An 18,291-nucleotide genomic window follows, 5' to 3' on the forward strand; every position below is an offset into this window, starting at 1 on the left:
TTTTGTGTGTGAAATAGGGATTATCATTTTTCCCCATTACAGAAGTGAAAACATAGGCATGGAGCTAAAGTAGCCCTAGGTCATACAACTAGTTAATAGTGGAGCTGGGGCCCAAACCTAGGTCACCTACTCTAAAGCCCATGCTTTTGGACTATGTGGTTAGTTGCTAATCATCAGCAATATAATTAAGAGCAATTGAAGTTCTTGTTTAATATATCATAAAGTTCCTCTTTTTTGTTTATATTTAGTTCCTTTTATTAAAGAGAAAAATAATAGAACTGTAATTTTCATATTGCTGGTTTATAACCTTTGGGGCTAATAAGCCTTCTGTGATTCAGTTTTAAAGCAGAAAGTCAAGCCAAGTAAATCATCAGTTCACAAGCAATTATGAATTAACATGGAGTGCATCTGTTTATGAGAATTAAAGCCATAGTACTGTTTTTTCTTTTTAAAAATATTTTTATTTATTTATTTGACACAGAGAGAGAGAGAGAGATCACAAGTAGGCAGAGAGAGAGGGGAAACAGGCTCCCCACCGAGCAGAGAGCCCAATGTGGGACTCCATCCCAGGACCCTAGGATCATGACCTGAGCTGAAGGCAAAGGCTTAACCCACTGAGCCAGCCAGGCACCCTGCCATAATCCTAAGCTTTTTCTTAATCTCCTCCTAAACAGGATCTCTCATTTGTGTTATAGATAAGTAATAAATGTTATATAAAAATAGACATTGTCTAAATAGTTTAAACCAGCCTAGTTTAAAATAAGAGATTCGCCTTCTATCGGAGTCTTCTTTCTTTCTTTCTTTCTTTCTTTCTTTCTTTCTAAAGAGCTTGGAGGTTTGGGGTATTTGGTTTTTTTTGCACTCGTACTAAAAGCCCATTTACTTAACTATCCTCCTGTCATAGGATTAAAAAAAAGTGTTCCCAGAATATTAGTATAAGGTTTCTATGTGTTTTTACAGATATTTTATTAGTGAACTGAAATAAGTGTAATTGGGCTTGGGGGAAACATAAAATTTCCAGTTATTCTGAATATCTGGTAATTTTATGTATTACTTTCAGTAAACTAAAATTTTGATGAGGAGACTTTCTTAAATGTGGCCTTAGTGTGTGGTATTTGTTCTCTGTTCTTCAAACACTTCTCAGAGGACTTGGAGGGGCTACAAAATCATAAAACACCAGAACTGAAATGGGTCTTCAATGTGACCAGATCTCTAGGCTTTCCTAGTATTTGAAGAAAAAGGAAATGGGGTCCCCAGCGGTAGTGTAGCGTGTCTACGGTCATGGTTGGTCATAGCAGCTGCATGGTGTGGCTCGTGCCCTCAGACAGGTTACCAGTTTATCCGTGTGGAGATGGACTTGTACAGAATTTACTGCAATACGAGGTGGAATGTTCTTGGCAGCAGAAAAGGCACTGCTTTTCTTAAACAAGCCCTCCCCTCCCGCCTCAAGTCTTTTCTTGACTCATTCACTACACAATTACTTTCTATTTAGTTTCTCACCTTTCATTCTCTGTTAAACTGTCTCTAATCATATGTTTTGTCTTTTTTTTTTTTTTACCTCTACCATAACATGAAAACTCTTCTTTCAAAATTCATAGTGACGTTCATGTTGCTAAATTCTGCTGGTTTTTTGGTGTTTTTCCCCCCCTCAGACTTCATTTTATTTGATCTGTCCTCAGCATTTGGCACAATTGCTCAATCCCTTTTGGTACTCAGATTCCAGGGTAATACCATATTTGCCTTGTTTTTCTGTGACATTTTTGAGTCCTCCTTCTTAGCCTTCTCTGCTAGCTTTACCTCAACTCCCCCACCTCTAAATATTGGAGGGTCCCAGGGGTCTGTCACTGTTACTTTTTTGCCTGTAGCTTTAATATCATATACACATTAATATCATATGTATGTTAATGACTTCAGTTTGCATATCCAGCCCATACCCCCACCGTGGGCTTTAGGACTATGTCTGCAACTCTGGGTCAATATGTCCAACTTGACATCTCCACTTGGAACATCTAAAACTTAATGAATTCAAAACTGAGTTCTTAGGGCTCCTGGATGGCTCAGTTGGTTAAGGATGTCTCTCTTGATTTTGGCTCAGGTCACGATCTTAGGCTTGTGGAATTGATCCCTGAGTTGGACTCCCCACTCAGTGTGGAGTCTGAGATTTTCTCTCTTGCTCTCTATCTAATACTCCCCTACTAGCATGCATGCACACTCTCTCTCTCTGAAATAAATAAATCTTTCTTTCAAAATATTTTATTTTTTATTTGACAGAGCACAAGCAGGGGTAGTGGCAGAGGGAGAAGAAGTAGCAGACGTTTTTAACTGACTGAGCCACCCAGGCGCCTCTAAATAAAGAAATCTTAAACAAAACAAAACCTGAGCTCCTGATATTTCCATACCCCAAACCACCATCATCTGTGGTCTTTCCTGTCTCAGTCTGGGCAACTGCAGTCTCTGATTTGCCAAAAATGGAGTTTTGAGACCTTCTTTCCCCACCAACTCTTCTCCATCCTTTTACAATTCTTGTTGGATATTCCTCAAAAACACAGCCATAATTTGATCATATCTTCCTCCTATGCTGCCTCTCTGGTTGAAGTCATTATCATCTTCTTTGGGTTATTGCATTATTTCTCCTTGCTTCTGTCCTTGCCCTGCTGCAATGTGTTTTCAACACAGCAGTCAAATCTTATGATTCATATGATGAAAACTCTCCAACTATTAAATCTCTAGACAGTGAGGCTCTCCAACAGTTTCTAGTATTCTTCTTCCTTCTCTTATTCTCCTCCTTACTTTCTTTACATGACCCACCCTGGCCTCCTTGCTTTCCTTGAACATTTCAGGCAAGCTCCCTCTTAGAGTCTTTCTCTGGCTTACAGGCCTTCTCTGTCTAGAATGTTCTTCCTTAAGATAGGTCTACATGGCTGGAAGTCTTTACTCAGTGTGGCAAAGTAAATCCTCCGTAGCTAATCTGCCCAAAATGTCATTCTCTCTTCTTTGCTGTCTTGTTTTTTCCCTCTTTGTCCTTACCACTAGCATATTGTATCTTTTATTTGTATCTTTTATTTATAAATAACATGCTCTATGTTTAGTTTATAATGTTTATCACTTTCCCTTGCTAGAATAGGAGTACCACGTGGGTAGGGATCATGTATTAACAGTGTGTCTTCTACTGTCCAGGAAGGGTCTAGGCCTAGAACAGTGCCTGATGCATAGTAGGTGCTCAGTAAACATTTGTTAAATGAATGGATACCTAGGAGTACCTCAGAGAAGTCATTAACTTGATATTGGGCGAGTCAGTTCTCTCTAGATCTCCTTTCCCTATTTTTGAAATGAATTTGAATTGGATCTGTATTTTTAAGCTTTCTTACAACAACAAAGACTTAATGTATGTAGTATTGTGGTTCCTTGAAGATTTTTCTAAGAATTCAACTCTTAATAGAAAACTTTGAAAACCATAGTACGTAAGTCCAGATTTTTATTCTGTTTCTAGGGAATCAAAATTTATTAGTTTGTTTCTTTTTCAGCCACCGGTAATAACCACATCAGTTCACATAGTTTTTTTAGTAAGAAAGATTTCTCTGATAGCAGAGTGCAAGGTGAATTGGAAGGTAGGCAGTCGTTGATAGGGAAAGGGATAGTTAGGATATTGTTGTGATACTATTTTTCTACAGGATGATGCAGCAGCAAAGGAGGACCTTAAGCCCCACATCGGGCTCTCTGCTCAGCAGGGAGCCTGCTTCCCCCTCTCTCTGCCTACTTGTGATCTCTTTGTTAAATAGGTAAATAAAATATGTTTTTAAAAAACACACTGTTCCTTTCTTTCTTTAAAATAGACTTATAAAAGGAATTTACTATGTAAGCGAGAATTCTCTTCTTCGCTTTTATTGTGACTGCTTCTCCTTGAACTCAAATTTGAAAACTTCCTAGTACCTGAAAATATAGAACAGTCTAATGTTCATATCTAGGAAAGCTGGACTTAAAAAAACATTTGCTTTGAATCTGTCACACCCGTTCAGCAGCCAACATGCTATCATTACTAGAAATGGAAGAAGCAAAGATCAAACCATTAAAATAAGTGACCAAAATCACCATTCTCTACTACTTAAATATAAAATAAAATTAAAAAGAATGAGATTCAGTGTTATAAATACTTCAGTTGGAAAGAATTAATTTTATTGATGTTAACATCTCTCAAAGTATCATCCCAGGTTCTGAACAACATGCATTTCCAAATGTGAGCTGAAATATCAGATAACAGTGAATTCTCTATTTAATCTATCACTAGGTTGGTTAAAACAAGTCCTCCTCCCCTGCTTCTGCAGACAGATTACTAGGACCTATCCATAAGGAACGTCCTCTTAGACAAGTGCCTGAGTGTTTTAAAAGGCATACCAAAGTTGAAAGGGGTCATGACTGGCTGGTTTTGCTTACTAATATATTCCTATCAGTAAGATAGGATCCAACACACAGCAGAAACTGAGAGACATGAATATGTAACTTTTCTTCTTTCTTTGTTTATTTATTTGACAGACAGAGATCACAAGTAGGCAGAGAGGCAGGCAGAGGGAGAGAGAGAAAGGAAGAAGCAGGCTCCCATCTGAGCAGAGAGCCAGACGTGGGGCTCGATCCCAGGACCCTGAGATCATGATCTGAGCTGAAGACAGAGGTTTAACCCACTGAACCACCCAGGTGCTCCAGAAAGAAGCAGTGTCTTAACTTTAGTTAGCGTTCAAGTCCCTCAATTAACTAATCTTGCTCAGCTAATAGTTAAAATATAAATGCTAAAAATTCTTCCAGGCAGCCATGAAAACTTTATATTAAGGTATATACTGACTTGATACATACCTGATTTTACAAATAACCACATTCACAATATGTACAGGTACATTATATTTGCCTCACAAGCCTAAGATGCCACATTTTATTTATATAAAAATTAGAGATTTACTTAAACTTTCTCATCATGAAGCATTTGATACTGGCTGCTTCTGTGAACCATAGTAAAAACAGTTAATATTTATAAAGTGCTTACTTGTGCCCAGTAGAATATTAATAACCGTATTACTCATGAACTAGATTTCTTTTTAAAGTCAGGTTTATTGAGATACTGTTTATGTACAGTACAGTTTGCCCTGGTCAGATGTATAGTTCTGTGATTTTTGAGAACATATGTAGGTCATAGAACCAGTACCACAATCACTATTCAGAATGCTTCCATCACCCCAAACAGTTTCCTTGTTCCCCTTTGTAGTCCGTCCCCTCCCCTCATTCCTAACCCCTGGTAACCACTGATCAGAATTCTACCCTTTTTGTTTTGCCTTTTCCAGAATGTCACATAAGTAGAAGCATATAGTACATACTTTGAGTCCGGCTTATTTCAACTCCCTAATGCTTTTAGATCCATCCTTATGGTAGCTGTATTTCAGAAGTTCATACCTTTGTGTTGCTAATAGCATCCCATTGTATGGATATACCACAGGGTGTTTAACCATTCTCCAGTTGGTGGACATTTGGGTTTCCAGTATTTGGTTATTCTGAGTAAAACTAAAACTGCTAAATATTTAAGTAGGAGTTTTTTTTATAGACATGTATTTTCATTTCTCTTGGGCATATATCAAGGATTGAGACTGCTGGATCATCTAATATGTATATGTTTATCCTTGTAAGAAACCGCTAAACTGTTTTCCAAATACGCTGTCCCATTTTGCATTCTCACCAACACTGGATGAGACTTAACAGTTCTCTATATACTCCCTACCATTTGGTATTGTCTGTTTTTTTTGTTTTTTGTTTTTTTAAGTTTTTCTACTGGTATTGTGACTTTAATTTGGATCTGTCTGTTGAGTAATGATGTTGAGATTTTGTCTGTGTTTATCTGCTATCTGTATCTCTTTTTTGGTGAAGTATCTATTCAGATCATTTGACTGGCTTGCTTATTTATTTATTTATGGGTTTTATTCATTTATTTAACAGAGAGAGACATCACAAGGAGGCAGAGAGGCAGGCAGGGTGGGGTGGAGCAGGCTCCCTGCTGAGCAGAGAACCCGTGGGACTCGATCCCAGGACCCTGAAACCATGACCTGAGCAGAAGGCAGTGGCTTAACCCACTGAGCCACCCAGCGCCCCTGTTTGACTGTTTGTTTGTTTTTTTTTTTAAAGATTTTATTTATTTATTTGACAGACAGAGATCACAAGCAGGCAGAGAGACAGTCAGAGAGAGGAGGAAGCGGGCTCCCTGCTGAGCAGAGAGCCCGATGTGGGGCTCGATCCCAGGACCCTGGGATCATGACCTGAGCTGAAGGCAGAGGCTTTAACCCACTGAGCCACCCAGGCGCCCCCTGTTTGACTGTTTTAAAAACTAGTTTGTATTCTTATGTTTGAGTTAGGAACATTCTTTATTAACCATAGTAGTACATGCACTGGTTTTAATGCTCATAGTACTCCTCTGAGGTGGGTACTATTAGCCTAAATCACAGATAAAAAAAAGTTAGGCCACAGGATTGTTAAAGATAGCCCAGGAACACACAGCTAATAGGTATCAGAGCTGGGATTCACACCCAAGCAGATTGATTATAGAACTCGGGCTGAGTTGGTTGCCAGTTTTGTTTGTTTGTTTTAGGGGTTTTTTTGGTGGAGATTGATTTCTTGGGGCTGTAACTATAACTAGGATTCAATTTCTATAGGTGGTTAAAACACTATTTATAGGGACACCCCTGAGCAAGGGGGCAGTATATTGTAATAGTAGCTCCGGAATCCTCTCCCTAGGAACAATTAAGATATTTGTTGCTGTTGAAGAATGGTAATTATTTTCACTTTATGTCTCTTACTTCACTTCTACACACTAGTGGTCGAAGTCCTTCTTTTAAATTACCTTCCAAATATCTGCCATTATTGAATAATGAGATACTTTATATAAACGGATTTTCTCACTAGCAGAAGCTCCTCCTTTTGTGCATCCATACTTCATAAAAGATTTCCCACACTTGTTATTCCCTTTGTCTTTTACAGACCTTCGTCATTATAATGCTGACTTCAAGGCTCTTACTGTTTGGTGATATACTTAGGAAGCACGTAGCACTTATTGACCATATAGGATGGCTTCAGGTTCTAGGACTTTTAAAGTTATATTTATTTGTAGTTTCATAGGTTTTTATTTTAGGCTTCTCTCATTATCCACTCATTTGTTTATTCTGATATCATCCTTTCCCTAGTCCCTCTTTCACCCTTGTAACTTCTAATTAGGTAAAAGATAATCAAATTATTGGGCTTACATGGATATGGTCTAAAATAAATTTCAGCTCTGGGAAACGACTTTGGGGTTTTCCAGTGAACATCTCTTATGACTGCTCAAAGGACACTTTTTTCTTGTTTGGGATCCAAATAGTCATTCTAAATAAATGAGCTCGAGGGGCGCCTGGGTGGCTCAGTGGGTTGAGCCGCTGCCTTTGGCTCAGGTTGTGATCCCAGGGTCCTGGGATCGAGTCCCGCATCGGGCTCTCTGCTCAGCAGGGAGCCTGCTTCCCTCTCTCTCTCTCTCTGCCTGCCTGCCTCTCTGTCTACTTGTGATCTCTCTCTGTCAAATAAATGAATAAAATCTTAAAAAAAAAAAAATGAGCTCTAAAGTAAGCTAAACATGACGTTTTACAGAGAAAAAGTGACGTGTTTTTCTTTTAGCATAATTTTTTATTAGTAATTTGAAAAACCGTGGGGATTATTTTAGTAAAAAGGTAAACCAGACAGTGTTCAGCAGAATGGAATAAATAGGCACTTAATGGGCAGAAAGTCAGTTCACTATCATTATGTCTTGTAGCAGTTTATAAAGTTCCTGTCTGAGTCTGTGACAGCTTGTCCTCTCAGCTGTGCCTCTAGGAGGGAAGAATAATCACTTCCAAGTAATTAACTAACAGGAGAAAACCTTGCCAAATCCTATTTACTTTTTGTAAAATATTAAGATGAAGGCTGGCTAGGGAGTAGCACTTCATCATGTAAAGCACTTTTGGAAGTGCTTAATGCTTTTAAGCCATTTTGACCAATTTAAGCTCTTACTTAGAATAAATTGATAAATATTCACCCAGGGGACTGGCTAAGTAGTTGTACTAACACTGCGGCTGCTTGGGCTCCTTGTCTGATGTCTGAGGACTGGGAGAGTAAAACTCCACCGTCCCTATCTTTCTTTGGCAGTCTTAGGATCACCATGTATGGTGCAGCAGGGTGCCTGGCACGCGGTAGTCTTTTATTTGTGGAAAATTTTGTTTCCCACAAAAGTAAAAAAAAACTGTGGCGATTGCTTAGAAGTAGTAGAATCATGAACTGGGATTGCATTGGTGATTTGTTTAAGAGTTTTATCAAGGTTGCAGTTCCACTTAAAGTCATTTTACTGTATTATATTTTAGTTCCTTACTAACCCTGGAATTATTTTAAATTTTGTAAATCGGATTAATTCATACTTGATTTTCCACTGAACTTTGAATTAGGAAATTAGAAAGTAGATTTTATGTTTAGTGAAGTTGTGAATTGCATCTGATACTGTAGGTTGCTAGCTTTCCAGATGACATAGCAATATACCTCTTTCTTGTAAGGGTTAATGAGTAGCCTGGTTAGACTCACCAGCCCATTGTTACATTAAAAGCCAGAAAATTTGCTCTCTCCCTTCCATTCCCTCCCACGTTGTTTTTCTTTTCAGAGTTTTACTTACTTGATATATTAAGATAATTTTTAAAAGTTGAGATTTTTATTTTTTAAAACAACATACAGTTTTAATTTTGTTTCCTTGTAGATGATTCCTATTTGGTGGTTGTTGTTTAATTTTAAATTATGGTAATTAACATGAGCTGAATAATGGTTTAATCAAGGTAGATCTTGCTCCTTGGCTCCACGTCCCTCCTTTTTCTATACCTCTCCTCTGTTTTTACCTGTAGATTTGCATGTTTGACCTAGCAGAATAATTGGGTCCACAGCAACATGGGCGTGCCTCCCTTAGAAACACTTAGTTTCATGTATGACTCATAGGCTGAAGCACAGACACCACTTCCCCAATCTACAGGAGCCATTTTAACAGCATAAAACTTGCCGGATTGCTTTTTATTTTCAAGCCCAAAGACAAAAAGAGAACGGGAATATTTGAAGGTAACTTATTATGGTTTCGTGTGTTTGCTTCTGGCTGTTTCCTGAGCTGGTAAACGGAGGGTGGCTCTTACCTGTCGAAGAACATGGCTGAATGTGTTCTTTAACTCTGAAAAAATGTGTGTAGTCAGTCACATGCCTGATTGCACTTAACTGTGAGGGGGAAACAAAGCATTCAAAATCTGGAAAGTTTTAGATCTTCCTGGAAAAGCATTTTTTTATGTGTTACATGATTTTTCTTTCTTTCTTTCCCTGTGTGACTTGAGAATAAAGGAGACTTTTCTTTCTTTCTCTTTCATACCACGAAACAAACTTCGGTCAGATTTTCATTTTAAAAAATCTAATTGTATTTGTGGGGATAGAAAGTTAGAGTTAAGTAAGCTGTACAATTCATGTGTGATAAGGGTGTTAAAAAAATTCAGAGACACTGGTTTTATTTTGGCATTTTGGTTAAAGGGTAGTCTGGGGACAACTCAGCCATAGGTGTTGCTCATTGATTGTTGTGTCCTTTTCTTAAGTTAATGAAACTACACTAAACCTTACTTTTTCAAAACTAAGTAGAAGTGTAAGGAAAATGAATAGTCATTTAGATAATAAGTAAAAGTGGTCATTAAATAAAGAGGGAGAAAAATAGGACAGTTCATTTACTGTTAGAAAAAAATAGTAAAGTTTTATAATTCACACTGGAAACAACAAGCGCAGATGCATGATGAGCTTCTGAGGAAACATGTAGCATTTCAATTTGTGTATAAAGAAAAAGTAAAAAAGAGTACTGGCCTGCCTTCTATATTGCTTTTCTTAAAATTTGTTTCTTTTGAAGAAAAAAAGTAATACCTTTTGTGTGAAAGAAAAGATTGCTCAGTCTTTTTCTGGAGTATTTATCATCATTGAAATTATGAAGTTTTCTGGCTAGCTTATATTCTGGTGTGCCTTGAAGTTCTAGGTCCTCTGAGAAGCTGAGTGCAATAGTATTTTACTTATGAAAGCTATTTATGAAATTAAAATTTGAATGAAAGTAAAATTTGAATGTTCAGTGATTATGAGTAACATTTTTGGAAACCAAAAGTCATATTATTGACTATAACAATATTTAGCTAGTTCTTTGGAAATTTGCTGTTCTTAACTTTCTAAGTGCTTGAAGACCTATCAGATAAAAGGGAGGGTATAAAGGTTATTTATTCTCTTGGAAAGGATCATTCTATTAACAGATCTGAATTTTGTGTTTTTGCAGGAAAGGTATAGCAGACATTTTACCAGTTCAGCTCTGAGCCATTGGCTATCATCTTTGTTTGCATCTTGCAGGTTTAATAAACCTCTGAGTAAGTAGAGGCTGTATTTACTTCTACTCTGGTCTGTGTGAAAAATCTAATGACACCTTTAGCCTTTTTTTTTCCTTTAAGTTTTTTAAAAGCCAGTGAAAAAGGAAAATAAGTGGTGGAAAGCCATAAGAGGAAAATCTAGCCGCACACAAGTAACTATGTAAATTAAGATTTTATTTAGAGAGAAGTAAGAGAATTTAGTTTCTTAAAATTAAGGGACTGTTATAATTTAAATAAAATTGGTCATATGTTTCAGTCTCTTACCCATGTGACAAAGACTGAAGTGGGACTTCAAGGAGATGGGAAAGGGAAAAAACAAAAAAAGGAAAAAACAAAACAAAACAAAACAAAAAAAGCATGGAAGCAAAGAAAGGCCAGAACGAGTTACTTAGTAGTCTTCTTCCCATTCTTTTCCTTTCATAAGGTTGAATATAAGTTTAGATTGAGTCATCAGAATTAAACTTAGAATTACCTATTCAGAGAACCGGAGCACTGAAAAAGACTGAAGATCTCCCAGCGGCCTCACTTTCATAGATGAAGATATAGTGGCTGGAGGGGTCTTGTGACTTGCTCAAGGTCGTGTAGCACTTAGTGGCGGGGCTCCCCTCCTGGAGCCGCTCATTCTAGCCCACACTAACAAGTGATGCTTTGTTTGAAACGGGCTCTATTTCCTTGAGAATAAATAAAACCTTAATTAAGTTGCTTGGTGATAATTTTGGTAGTGAGATGCAACCAAATGATTCTGAAAATGTGTTCAAACAAGTTTCCTTTTTCATCAGAGAGAAGATGATGCATTTGTTTAATTTCTACCACAGCTTGTTTTCATTACTAGAACTTTTTCATAGTTGAAGCATTGTTTATGACATTGCTTGTTTAAAATGGGTCTAGGGGAGATGGAAATATAAGGAGTTGGGAATTTACTTTGAACTTCTAGATACAAAGACAGGTTTATTTTCTGTCTTAGTTCTATCTCCTGTTCTTTTCGGAAGGCAAATACTATTTTAATATGATGTCTTATTCTGTTAAAGTCTGTGTGTGTGTGTGTGTGTGTGTGTGTGTGTGTGTGTGTGTCTATGTAAAACTTTGCATATGAGTTTACAAAATCTAGACGTCTCGAAATTCTGACATTATACTCATTTTGAACTGAAACTTTCCAGAATTAGTAATCTCATTCCATTTTTTGGTCATATCTTCTCCTTCTTTGAGAGTGTACTGTATATACTAGGCCTAACTTTTTAAAAATCTTTTGGTCATATAATATCTTTGTTAATGTTTTGATGTGTTTTATTGGGGCGGTTGAAATTTACTTTAGATCTTCTTTGTTTAAGTCTGAAATTTGGGGGGTTTTTGTGTTTTTTTTTTAAAGATTTTATTTATTTATTCGACAGAGAGAGATCACAAGCAGGCAGAGAGACAGTCAGAGAGAGAGGAGGAAGCAGGCTCCCTGCCGAGCCGAGAGCCCAATGTGGGGCTGGATCCCAGGACCCTGGGATCATGACCCGAGCCGAAGGCAGAGGCTTTAACCCACTGAGCCACCCAGGTGCCCCTGAAATTTGGTTTTTTAAAATCACTCTGCATGTAACTATTGAATCTCCCAAGTCCCCTAAACCAATTCATTATCAGACCCCCCCCACAATGTGGTTGTCATTGTCCTAAAGAACAGACAGCACAGCAGCGGCTAGAAAACATAGGCTCTCTCCTCACAAACTTAGATTTTTTTTTTTTTAATGTATTTATTAGAGAGGGAGAGAGAGAGAGAGCAAGAGAGCACAAGCAGGGCCAGGGGCAGATGGAGAAGCAAACTCCCCACTAAGTGGTGAGCCAGACATTCGACTTAATCCCAGGACATTGGAATCATGACCTGAGCCAAAAGCAGACACTTAACCACTGAGCTACTGAGCCACCTAGGTGCCCCACAAATTTAGATTCTTACTGGAAAACAGGGTGTGATAGCAGCGGGTTAACTAAGAATGGAACCAAATCACTGAGAAGTTTCATTCGGTTCAGACTATTTGCCTAGAGGTGAAACATGACTGAAACTTACAATAGGACAGAGTATGGAGCTTTAGGAATTATTAGTATTGAAAAGTGAATAGCATTTGCCTACATTAAGAAGAGTGTCTTCACCAAAAAGAATAAGTATGTAAGCTCTTTGAGGTCAGAGAGGTTTCATTTTATTTTCCTGTCTTTTTGGAACTTTGACAGAAGTAGCAAGCCATACGAATACAGTTATGATTTGCTGACCCTCTACTACTCGGTTGGGCAGATTCTGGTAAAATTAGGGGTGGCTAACCTTTAAAAGGCATGTGGCCCTCAGCTTCATCTGCCTGATGTTTGCACATCATAACCATTCAAAGAAAAAATGGAACACCTACCTGGTAGTAAATGTTTTAAAGCAGTAATCTTCAACCTTTGGTGTAACAGCGAATCACCTGGTTCCAGCCCCAAGATTCTGATTCATTAGGCCTAGGGTTTGGCTTATCAGTGAGCATTTTTAATAATTACCCTAGATGATTGTGGTGCAAGTGCTTGTATAGACCATACTTTCAGAAAAAGAGTACACGTTTAGGAGGAGCAATCAATCACTTACTTTGCGGTTTAATATTTGAATTTTTAAGCAACAGGGATGTTTTGAAGCCTGCAGCCTCTGGTAAGTCAAGAAAGTGACTGGAGTAATTTATTATCAATATTAGAACTTACTAAAATTCCTTCTCTACCCTAGTTATTCCTTTCTTTATTTATCTGCCTCTCTAATTCTGCTTTTCTTCCTCTCACTCCCAAACCCACCACTGTATTGACCACAGTAAATAATTAAGCTACTTATTTTTTTTTCCAAATGTAATTAGCCTATTCTTTATCTCAGTGAACCGTGGCTCTCCCAGTGTTAGTTTTTTTAGTACCATCTGGTACTTCTCTTCATTCCCTTATCCTTGGGTTTTTAGACAAAACATTCCTTTCCTGATTTAAGGTAGGATTTATAGCCTTTGAAAATCCTTTTCTTCTGGGAAATACACTATTATTATTTGCAGTTGTTTGAGGCTGGGGAAAAGGTTGTTTGTTTTGTTTCATTTTTAAATACATGTGATGCTTGGATTTGATTTCTGAGGCTTCTTTGGACATTTAACTCCATCACTGATAGCATATTTGTAGGTTTTACCTTATATTACATCCCATCTAATGGGACATAGGTGTTCCCACAGACTCTTATAGAGAAGGGAAGAACAGTCCATCAGTTGAATGGTCTGAAAATAATTATTGTTTCCATTGTTTGGCTAGGGTATTTTGTTCTTTTGCTTAGGAGATGCTTCATATGTATGGTAGAAATTGAATTAGTAATAGCATTGAGTCAGCTGAAGTGATAAGGGCAGTTTTGACTGTTGGAGCAATCTCTTTCTCCCATTACTGTGAAAATCTACTGAAGAGAAAGTTTTTTTGTGTCACCTCTATCTTTGTGTCTTGTCAGATGGTCGGTGTATACTAGAGTAAAAGTTGCTCTTGATCTGTACTACAAGTTGAGGCATTTCACCCTTTATGAAAAAAATAACTTGGGTGCTATTTGCTTTGTTAGCAGAGAGGAAGAAATTAGGCACCTGAGCTTTGGTTGTACAGATTTCTGTGCAAAAGCATTTTTATTTCTTCTCTACCAGTTGTAAATATCTGAATCAGGAAAACTCTTCCTAAACTTCTCTTCTCTCAACCCTGTAGGAATTCAGAACTTTGCCTTTATCTGCCCTTTAATTGCTGAGTAGTAGGTGTCCGCTCTTTTTTGTCTCTGTACTTTACAGCCTGAATTAATTGCTACCGTAAAAAAAAAAAAAAAGGCAATATGAATGCCTTCTAGAGTTTGTTTGAAGACTGATTTAAGAATTTTTATATTAAAAAGTTAATGAAGTGATATATGCACATGATGTTTAAAATCTGTAATGAAAAGCAGCCTCCCTCCTTTTCCCTTTACCTGCTGCCCAGAGGCAGCTACTTCTTTGAAAAGTTTTTAGTTTAGTTTTGTTTTGTTTTGTTTTTTTAATTTGTTTTCTTGGCTCTATCCTTGTCTAATTTTCTCCCCCATATAATAGAAGTTCTTCAAGGTAGCAGGAACTAGTATGACTTTACAAGATAAAAAGTCCTGTAAAGTTCATTGTCTGTGTGATGGATGCCCAGTCATATAGTGGGCATTGTGTTTGTGCAAAGTTATATGGTATAAAAAAAAGAATCAAGGAAAATTTGTTATTTTTTGTGTTTTAGGAAACAGTCCTATGAACAATGAAACTAAAACTATAAATACGAAGTGTTGAATTAGTAACTGTTTATGTGCATCTTTTTTTTTTAATATCAAAATACTAAATGGGGGCACCAGGTGGTGGGTATTGTAGAGGGCACGGATTGCATGGAGCACTGGGTGTGGTGCAAAAATAATGAATACTGTTATGCTGAAAAAATAAAAAAAAAATACTAAATGGAAGCTTAGTATTGTAATGGGGCAGTTCATTCTCTTTTTTGTTTTAAAACTGAATTATAGGGGCGCCTGGGTGGCTCAGCGGGTTAAGCCTCTGCCTTCAGCTCAGGTCATGATCCTGGGGTCCTGGGATCAAGCCCGGCATTGAGCTTCCAAATCTTTAAAAAAAAACAAAACAAAACTGAATTGTACATGTAGGAGAATATAGAAAGCATATGCAGTTTGAATATAATTACAAAGTGTTTGCCTGTTACACAACAACTGAGGTTAAGAAGTGGGCTTATTGTGTTAGAAGTCCCCTGCTGCTGCCCCATGTTTGTGTCTTCTTAAAAATAATTACTATCTTGACTTTTGTGAACACCTTTTCATTAAATTTTTACCCCTTAGAACTTCATGTAAATGCAGTCACACCATATATATTCTGTAGTGCCTTGCTTCTTTCATTCAACTCTGTGAGATTTATCTTAATTAATTTTAATTGCCATGTTGAAGTCCATTGTCTGTCTAGACCAGAATGTATTTACTCTCTCTTGTTGATGACATTAGATTACTTCCAGTTTGGGAACATTCTTGCACATGGTTCATGGAACATATGTGCCAGAGTTCTCTAAGGCAGTATCATCCCATTGAGGTATGAGAACTGTTTACAAAGAGTATGGAGAGAATGGATAGTTCAAGATAATTTAGAGTTCTTCATTACTTTTCCTAGGAACAGAGGCCTGCCATTGATGCCTTCTTACCCATTCAGCATCTTACCATGGTTTATTGTCCTGGGGGGTAAAATCCTTGAAGACCCTAAACAGATGGGCAGTTGATGCATTTCAGAGTAAGTTGTAGATGTCAACATATTTGACTACTAAACAGTTTACCATGCCTGTCATTTATTAGAATTATTTCAAACAATTTTGAGTTAAATTCTTAATAGAATAAATACAATATAGTCCCAATTATGTACATAAAAATAATGTGATTATTGATACATATGTATTAAAGCTATAAAAATGTGGATAGATAGGGGCAACATCAAATTTAGAATAGTTGGGAGGATAAAACGAGATTAGAGAGGTATATATAGGAGGTGTTAGCTATATGTGACTTTTTTCCTTAAGAATCTGAAACAAATTATGGTAAAATATTAGTGTAAATAAAGCTGGATGATGGCTAGATTAATGCATTCTCTTTCTCTTTGGTTGACCTATTTAATAATCAGTTTTGCTATGTAAGAGCTAGTTTATTTTTGCCCCACATTTATAAATAACTGAGAAATAATGTTTAATTTGCTGAGGAACAGAAGGTTGATTTTTTTAAATGTTGAATAAATTCTACATCATAAAATATGTTAACTGCCTGCTTCAGTTAAAGATTAGCTCAATTCAGAACGAAGTTGTAAGACTGTCCCGTATAACTAGTAAGATGACTCTAGACTACTTCTGATGGATAACTTCCAGTTGAGATCCATTAAGAAGTTGGAGTTAGGGGCGCCTGGGTGGCTCAGTGAGTTAAGCCACTGCCTTCGGCTCAGGTCATGATCCCAGGGTCCTGGGATCGAGCCCCACATCGGGCTCTCTGCTCCGCAGGGAGCCTGCTTCCACCTCTCTCTGCCTGCCTCTCTGCCTACTTGTGATCTCTGTCTGTCAAATAAATAAATAAAATCTTTAAAAAAAAAAAAAAGAAGTTGGAGTTATAGTTTGCTAGAAATAATTCCATATTTAGAATCATCACACATTCAAATATTATTCAGAAACACATTTCAGGGGTGCCTGAGTGGCTTAGTCAGTTAGGCATCTACCTTTGACTCAGGTCATGATCCCAGGATCCTGGGATTGAGCCCTTTTTCTGGCTCGGCAGGGAGTCTGCCTCTCCCTCTCTCCCACCCTCCACCATTTTTGTGCATGCCTGCTTGCTCTCTTTCACATAAAACCTTTAAAAAACACATTTCAGAACAAAAAGATTCATAGGACATACAAAATTGATAGAGTATTAATTGACACTATTGATAAACTTCAGTAAGCTGTTACCCCAAATTAGATTTATTGATAGAATCAATGTTTTTAACTTGCTTCCTTAAAATTCTTACAATAGGGCGCCTGGGTGGCTCAGTGGGTTAAGCCGCTGCCTTCGGCTCAGGTCATGATCTCAGGGTCCTGGGATCGAGTCCCGCATCGGGCTCTCTGCTCAGCAGGGAGCCTGCTTCCCTCTCTCTCTCTCTCTCTCTCTCTCTGCCTGCCTCTCCATCTACTTGTGATCTCTCTGTCAAATAAATAAATAAAATCTTTAAAAAAAAAAATTCTTACAATAACGATAGCAATTCCTCTATCTTTGTTGATGCTTTGTTGTTGTTATAAACTCAGTGTGGAATCTCTGTGTGTAAGGTTTCCAAAATTTAATAATATAATTGGGTTATTTGCCACTAAAAAGTGAAAACAGAGATCTTAATCCATGTTTTTGCTTTCATAGTAATCTTTTGGCTCTCTTTTACAAGATTTTCCCCACAATGGGGGTGCCTAGGTGGCTCAGTTGGTTAAGTGACTGCCTTTGGCTCAGCTCATGATCTCGGAGCCTTGGGATTGAGTCCCGAATCAGGCTTGCAGCTCCACGGGGAGTCTGCTTCTCACACCCTCACTCTTTCTCTCTCAAATAAATAAATGAAATCTTAAAAAAAAAAAAAAAAAGGATTTTCCCCACAGTGTATGTATAAGTAGTGGCAGAGATGACAGGGATAGAGAAGAACAAATGGAAGTAGGAGTCCTACGATTTTATAGTAAGAAGGATTCTTATAAGTGATGTAGTTCAGGAGTCTCCTGAGCTTTTTTTTTTTTATTAAATTCCTTTTCAGTCTGTATAATTTACTGATTCATTCAACAATTATTTATTATCTGTTAGGCATTATTCTTGATGTTGGGGAATATATCAGTGAATAAAACATAGAATTCATAAATTATATATATATATATATATATATATATATATATATATATATATCCATCCTGTTAATTGACTTCCACTTAAAATGTATTCTAATTAGATTAAAAGATTAGAGAAAGTTGCAGATGAATTAGATTAGTGATCCTCAAAGTGAAGAAAGCATTCTAGAACTTATATTTTTAACAGCTTTATTTTACCAAGGGAAAAAAAAGTGTATCCCACAGAGCTTTCTTTTCAATATACCAATCTTCTGAGAAAGGATCCCTGTAAAGGGCATTTAATAAATAATAATAGCCCATGCTTGTAAAGAATTTATTTGTTGACAAATATAACCATGGAAACAAAAGCTCTTTGTCTAGTCAATAACTTTTAAGAATATAAATGGGTCTTGACACCAAAAGAATGTTGCATGATTACAAACCAGTGTTTTAAATATCATTCTTACAGAATTTTTTTCCATCCTTTTTTTTC

The 18,291-nt window shown here is 37.1% G+C and overlaps 1 protein-coding gene across 5 annotated transcripts in view; it reads left to right on the forward strand.

The window, feature by feature from the left end:
- The window catches only part of ELF1 (E74 like ETS transcription factor 1), a 107,139-nt gene that overhangs the window by 19,509 nt on the left and 69,339 nt on the right, over window positions 1-18,291 (forward strand). Inside the window, exons 1-3 of one of the 5 annotated variants that reach the window (XM_047720062.1) lie at window positions 9,003-9,126; window positions 10,355-10,442; window positions 15,605-15,721. The exons of 1 other annotated variant lie outside the window; for it this stretch is intronic. The gene's annotated coding sequence lies outside the window, so the exon portion shown is untranslated. Of the gene's footprint in view, window positions 1-9,002; window positions 9,127-10,354; window positions 10,443-15,604; window positions 15,722-18,291 lie in introns of those variants that run through there. 3 more of the 5 variants (XM_047720065.1, XM_047720061.1, XM_047720064.1) reach the window with 3 other exon arrangements.

The sequence above is a fragment of the Lutra lutra genome, chromosome 3 (genome assembly GCF_902655055.1).
Source record: "Lutra lutra chromosome 3, mLutLut1.2, whole genome shotgun sequence".
NCBI classification, from domain to species: domain Eukaryota; kingdom Metazoa; phylum Chordata; class Mammalia; order Carnivora; family Mustelidae; genus Lutra; species Lutra lutra.